This window comes from Microtus oregoni, unplaced genomic scaffold (assembly GCF_018167655.1).
Source record: "Microtus oregoni isolate MIOR12 unplaced genomic scaffold, Mior012 000029F_ref0000214, whole genome shotgun sequence".
In the NCBI taxonomy this organism is placed as follows: domain Eukaryota; kingdom Metazoa; phylum Chordata; class Mammalia; order Rodentia; family Cricetidae; genus Microtus; species Microtus oregoni.
The window spans coordinates 19,767,046-19,773,568 of NW_024543088.1; the positions used below are offsets into that span (position 1 = coordinate 19,767,046).

General features: G+C 46.9%; 1 pseudogene; it reads right to left on the reverse strand.

The window, feature by feature from the left end:
- Positions 1-3,317: 3,317 nt before the first annotated feature.
- On the reverse strand, positions 3,318-6,203 carry LOC121464805 (annotated as a pseudogene).
- Positions 6,204-6,523: the final 320 nt, after the last annotated feature.

Below are 6,523 nucleotides of genomic sequence, written 5' to 3' on the forward strand. Positions count from 1 at the left end.
TCCCATTCTTTCCTACAGTTAATGACCCTTACCATGACTAGCCCATTCATAGGGCCAATAATAACAATATATTGTTGTCCTAGCCACCTGCCTTCTCATTTCCTTCAAGAAACAGCTGCCTGAGGACTCCAGGATGAGAGTAAACTGGATGCCGCACCAGCCACACCTCTTGCTGAGTGTGAGCCCACGGAATCCCAGCTCCCCCCTCCCACTTGCCCCATGCCCGCAGGAAGCAGCCAGATTTGAGCCGGTGCCCCTTTATCCAAGGAGTCTAAAATGTTTGGTTGAGGGGCTTCACTCCAGCTCACTGGCACCCCTTTACACAAAAAGTCTGGATTGTTTGCCTGGGGGCTTCACCCAACTCCTGGCATAAGATCCCTCCCCAGGGATTTAAACTGTCCCCCAGAGAATGAACACGTGGTCTCCGGGTTTCGCATGGTCTCCCCTTTCCTCTCTTCCCCTCTCCATGCTTTCCCAGGGCCACCCAGGAGCATTGGATTAAACATGGGTGTCTTTTCATTTGGTGTAATTCAGTCTGATTAGAATTATTTGCATTGGCAGAGAGGCTCGTCTAAAACAAAATACCTAACAACAGAAACTTCAGTCTACAATGTGAGATAAACTTGTATTTCATAAATTCACATTTGGGAAATGGTTTAGGCATCAGGTCTCTTGGAACTGGAGTTAGAGATGGTTGTGAGCCAGCACGTGAGTCCTGGAGATCAAAGCCCTGTCCTCTGAAGGGCAGCCAGTACGCTCAACCCCTGAGCCAACGTTCTCCAGCCCCAGGACATAGTAAGTTTTACACATACAGCGTTGTCCTGAAAAGAAAACTGTACCTGGTACCAGTCCATCTTTCTCCGTACCCACCTGCCAGTCATAGAATTGCCTTCATTTTTTTATAGGAAGGCTGCCTGTTTGTGTCTGGCTACTTCAATAAACAGAACATTTCTGAGGTTCATGTTGAGAATGTGCCCGGTGCGCCATCATGCAGAGTTGGCGTTTCCCGCCCCGCCCTCGGTCAGCTGCATTCTTTCTATCTATGAATTTTGGTTACTTGGCTACGATCAAGATTCATATGGATGCTTTCATGGGAACCTTGTGAAAGTTCCTGACTGCATACCTAGAGATTGGATTCCTGGCAACTGTTTAGCTCTCTGCTTTGTCTTTGCTCCAGGAGTGTAGGAAGGCTCTGACCTCCACAGGTTCCCTCCCAATGTCACTGATATTTCTTTCCTTGTAGCCATTCTAACAAGTGTGGGTTCTCCCCGTGTCTTTGTACTTCCCTCATGAGAAGTTATTGTAAAAGATGGTACCTTCAGAGTGACAATCACTGCAACTGCTTTGTAGAATATCTGCCTTTTTTATTGTAAAATATTGCTTTGTGATGTTTTCACCATTGTTAGTGTTTCTCATAGTTTAAGATACTGGCCCTTCTGAGCTACCACTTCCTTCCACTTTGTGGGCTGGAGTTTTTGACACACAAATGCTGTCAGTACTGTCACATTCCCCAGGCCTATCACATTGCTATGATGGACTGTATGCCCTCTGCAAGCCGAAGGACACCCTCCCTTCCTTAACTGTGTGTGCGTGTGCATGTGTGGGTGTGTGTGAATAAATATGAAGTCATCTAGAGACTGACCACCAATGCAAGACTCTCCAATCCCCCACCCAGCTCTATGCTACTCAGCTGAGCACCAATGCGAGGCTCTCCCAACCCCAGCTCTGTGCTGCTCAGCTGAGTGTGGTCTTTACAGTGAGTTTTGTTGGTTTTGCTTCTACATGGTGCTTGGGACTTGAGAAATTGCTCTTTTCTGTAGTTGTTTTTTTTTTACTCTTTTGGCTTTTGGGGGGCCACCACCCAGCTCCCCAATAATCACACAGAGACTTATTCTTTCTCATGAGTGCCAGGCCTTGGCTGGGTTTGTTTCTATCCAGCTTTTTTTCTTTTCTTTTAAGATTTATTTTTATCATGTATAGTGTTCTACCTGCACTATGCCTGCAGGCCAGAAGAGGGCACTGGATCTCATTGCAGATGGTTGTGAGCCACCATGTGGTTGCTGGGAATTGAACTCAGGACCTCTGGAAGAGCAGCCAATGCTCTTAACCACTGAGCCAACTCTCCAGCCCTATCCAGCTTTTCTTAAATTATTCCCTCTACCCTTTGCCTCTGGGCTTTTATCTTTCTCTATTCTGTATACCTTTCTTTACTTCTTACTCCATGGCTAGCTGGGTGGCGGGGTGAAGGGTAGTTCGCCCCTGGAGTCCTCCTTTCCTTCTCTCTTCCTCGCTCCTCTGATCCTCTATTCCCAGATTTCTCCTTCTATTTATTCTCTCTGACTGGCAGCGCTATCCTTCCTCCTGCCTGGCTATTGGCTGTTCAGCTCTTTATTAGATTAATCAGGTGTTTTAGACAGGCAAAGTAGCACAGCTTCACAGAGTTAAACAAATGTACCATAAAGAATGCAGCACATCTTTGTATCATTAAGCGAATGTTTCACAGCAGAAACAAATGTAGCACATCTTCAGCTAATACCCACAGCACTTCCCCAGCCTTTACATGGGTGTGATTCTCCACCTTGTCATTCCTCAAGTTCTTTTGAGTTTCCAGCTGAAATTTTAAACCAACCTTTAAGTATTTGCAATTAGGCAACTCAGATTTTTGTTGTTGTTGTTGTTGTTTGTTTCAAAACAAGATGAGTCAATATAGACACTTTTTATTTCTTTGAAAAAAGTGGTATGTCTTATTTTTGAGGAAAATGGCTAGCAAAGGGTACCTGGCACACAGGCTTCTCGTCTTGTTCCTCATTACTCTAGGAACATATAATACACTTCAACTTAAAAGCTGGTCTACTAAAATACAGAACTCCTCCCTGTGACAAAAATAAATTTACCTCATAGTTGAAGAAAGAGCAATTTGGCATAGGTCTCTGATGAATTTGAAAAACAAGTCAGGATTTGCCTCGCCTGTGCAGAACCCACCTAGACAGAATGGACTGCCTGTTCGGCTCCATAGCAGGACAGCAGGCAGATGGGAGGATACTCAGGACTCATGACAGCCGCAGGACCACTTACTCCAAATTAATCAAGATTTAATGAAGAACAATAAATGACGTCAGTAGAACGATCCCAACAGTTTCCCAGTGCCTGAGAGTGGGTTGTGAGCTTAGAACAGATACCTCAATAGGAGCAATACAGCCTGTTCTAAGATTATGGAGGTGAGAAAACATTTTCATTCATTCAAGATGCCTTGTGCACAATACAACAGTTTCCAGGACAGCGAGGCCAGCAAAGCATAAAGAATAAATCCAAGCTGCTTAACTTTCCATAATTCTCTTGATTAGTAAACCCAGGAGGCCTTTGGTCACTTGCAGGGGAGTCTTTTCTTCTTTATTCTCAATGTAAATACTTGCTCCTTGGGTCACCGGTAACTTTGTTTCTTCCACTCTCCCCTCATCACAGGCTGTGTCCTTGGCTGCTGCCCAGTGCATTGCACTAGCCTCACAATGGTCCTCAGGATCTGAGTCCGCCCCACCTTCTAGAGACATGACAGCAATCTCATGCCTATTTTTTGAGGCTGCATAATGGAGAGGTGTGTAGCCATTTTGATTGACAGCATTCGCTTGCGCACCTTTCACCAGAAGGGCTTTGACAGTCTCTTCCTGGGCAGCAGAGGCAGCAATATGGAGGAGACCAGCCTGCGTCATCTTATCATCCCCTGGCACTCCAAGGTGCAACAAGTATTCAACAATTTCTATATGACCAGCTATGCATGCCCAAGCAATGCTGTTCTGCTGTCTTGATCAGTTCCAGTAGATAGAGACTCTCCGTCAGCTCACCCAGCTTCCCAGTGTAGGCCAGGCTGCAGACCCTCAGGTTAGACACACACACACACACACATACACACATACACACACACACACACACACACACACATACACACACACACACATACACACACACATACACACACACATACACACACACACATACACACACACATACACACACACATACACACACACACATACACACACACATACACACACACACACATACACACACACACACATACACACACACACATACACACATACACACACACACACACATACACACACACACACACACATTTTTGCCTTCCCAGGATCTCTGCACAGCTCAGATTTATAAAAATTTTGGAATTTGTTCAAACTATAAATAGGACTTTATAGTATTTTTACAGAGATGTTGAAATTTATTACATGGTTTTCCTTTTTTTGTGCATGTTAAACCTCACTGAGGTATGACCGATGTACAGAAACATATACACACTTAACATATGCATATTGGTGAGTTTCTGCATGGCCTCGGTTTGCCAGCTTTCCCCCGTGATTGCTGAAAACCGGGCCTTTCCCAGAGCTGCCAGCTGGAACCGTGTGGGCAGTCGGAGCTAACTAGGCAGCTCCCTTTTGGAATGACTTCTCAGACAGGAAGTGTCTGGGTGCTTCCAGTCAGCTGAATTCCCAGCCTCCTTCAAGGGTCGGGTCTCCAGGAGCTTGCCCAGTGCGGTTGGTTAGGAACGCCTAGGCCTGCTGGTGAGGACATGCCACCAGTTCACTTAGTAGTCTGTCGTTCTTGAGCATGTCTGTCAGGGTGTTTCTAATGTGCCCATGTGCTGTGCTAGCCCTGGGGATACAGATGTAAAGGGGCCACGCATGTGGCATGGTAGACTCTCAACAAATACTTTCTCTTCTAAGATAAGAAAGAAAAGGTGAATTACATAGTCCATAACTCAAAATCACAGGAAGGAGGGGAAGACAAAGCTGTGAACTGGTTGAAGGACCAGGGGCGTCTTAGAGCGCACCCTTCTGGTCATGGTAAGGAGCTCACTTCCAGCAGAATTGGGAGCCTCTGGGGATCTGTAAACCAAGACTCTATTTCAAAGGGTAAGGAGGAGGAGGTGGGAGAAAAGGAGGGAGGGAGGGAGGGAGATAGTCCCAGTAGAGGTGGAGGAGGGAGGCAGGACAGGTAGGAGGCAGAGGCAGGAGTTGGGAGAGGCACAGGCAGAGGCAGAGGCAGAGGTAGAGGTAGAGGCAGAGGCAGGGTAGGCAGGAGGCAGAGGCAGAAGCAGAGGCAGGGTAGGCAGGAGGCAGAGGTAGGCAGATCTCTGATTTGGAGGCCAGCTGGGGCTACATAGTGAGAATCTGTCTCAAAATCTGTCTACAACCTCGTATTCAGTGGATATTATCTTTTTCAACTCTTGACTCAGAATTAACAGGGCCCTATCCTTCATTTCCTAGAAGAGCAGATGTTTTCACCTTGCATAGTTGGCCCAGTGGATCTCTGGTTTACTTGCTATTATTCTGCTGGTGTCATAAACACCATGACACACAGTGGGCTGGGCCTTCCATCAAGTAACAATTAAGAAAATGACTCACAAATACGGTCACGGGCCAGTCTGAGCAAGACAATTCTTCAAGTGACACTTCCTCTTTCCAGGTGAATTGTAGGTTTGTGTCAAATTGAAAACTAAAGCAAAGTAGACCCGAAACTTCCAGAAGAACATTCAAAAGCCTCCAAAGCAGCCTGACTGTACCGCAGAGGCCTCTAAGTGCCTGTAAATGGAATCCATCTTGCTTGAGAGGGTCCTGCAAAAATTGTCCACGGGCTTGCCGGTTAACGGGGAAGATTGGGTGTGCTCTGGCGCCACCCAGTGGCCCTTCTTGGATTGCAGGCTCTTAAACAAAGGCTCTTTCTCTCCTGGCGATTAAATTATCTCTTATTGATTGTTCCAAGACCACAACTGTGTGGCCCTATAAGAATCATTAAATCTCTTTATGCCTGGATCTCTGGAATCTATGTAAGCTTTCCAACACTATGACAAAACAGTTGAGATCAAGTTGAAGGAGGAAGCCTTGGCTCAGGATGTCAGAGGACTTAGTCCATATGGCTGACGTCCACTCTAAGGCAGGGTGTTGTGGAGCAGAGACGCTCGTCCCACACAGCAGCTGCGAAGCAGGATGGAGCGAGTGAGGGCAAAAGACTGGGGACAAGATGTCACCTCTAAGGACACATCCCAGCGACTCTCCTACCGACTTGGCCCACGGCTCTACAAATCCATGTATGGGTTTATCCTCTGATGGTGCGGAGGCTCTGGGAACCAAGTTCACGAGCTGTTCAGAGGCATTCCCGATCTTGGGAATGCCACTGGTGAGCGCCATTTTGCTGCCCAGTTTTAGAAGGACAGACACCATCTGGATGTCCAGTGGAAGGAAGATGCGTTGGAAGCAGAGTAACCCATACCCCCGCCGCCAGCCCCGCCCTCGCCGCCAAGCCACAGCTCTGCCTGCGGTCTTCTAATTATTTTTTCCTTTACTCTTATGGAGTCTGGCTCACAGAGAAGCACTCGGTCCCGTGCCAGATGCCTTTCAGCTGTTGTTTCACTGGGTAGTTCTCTGAACATTCCCTCACCATACATGGTTACTGTCCCCATACCTGAGCTCTGTGGTAACTGAGGGAGACATGGCTGTTGTACCAAACC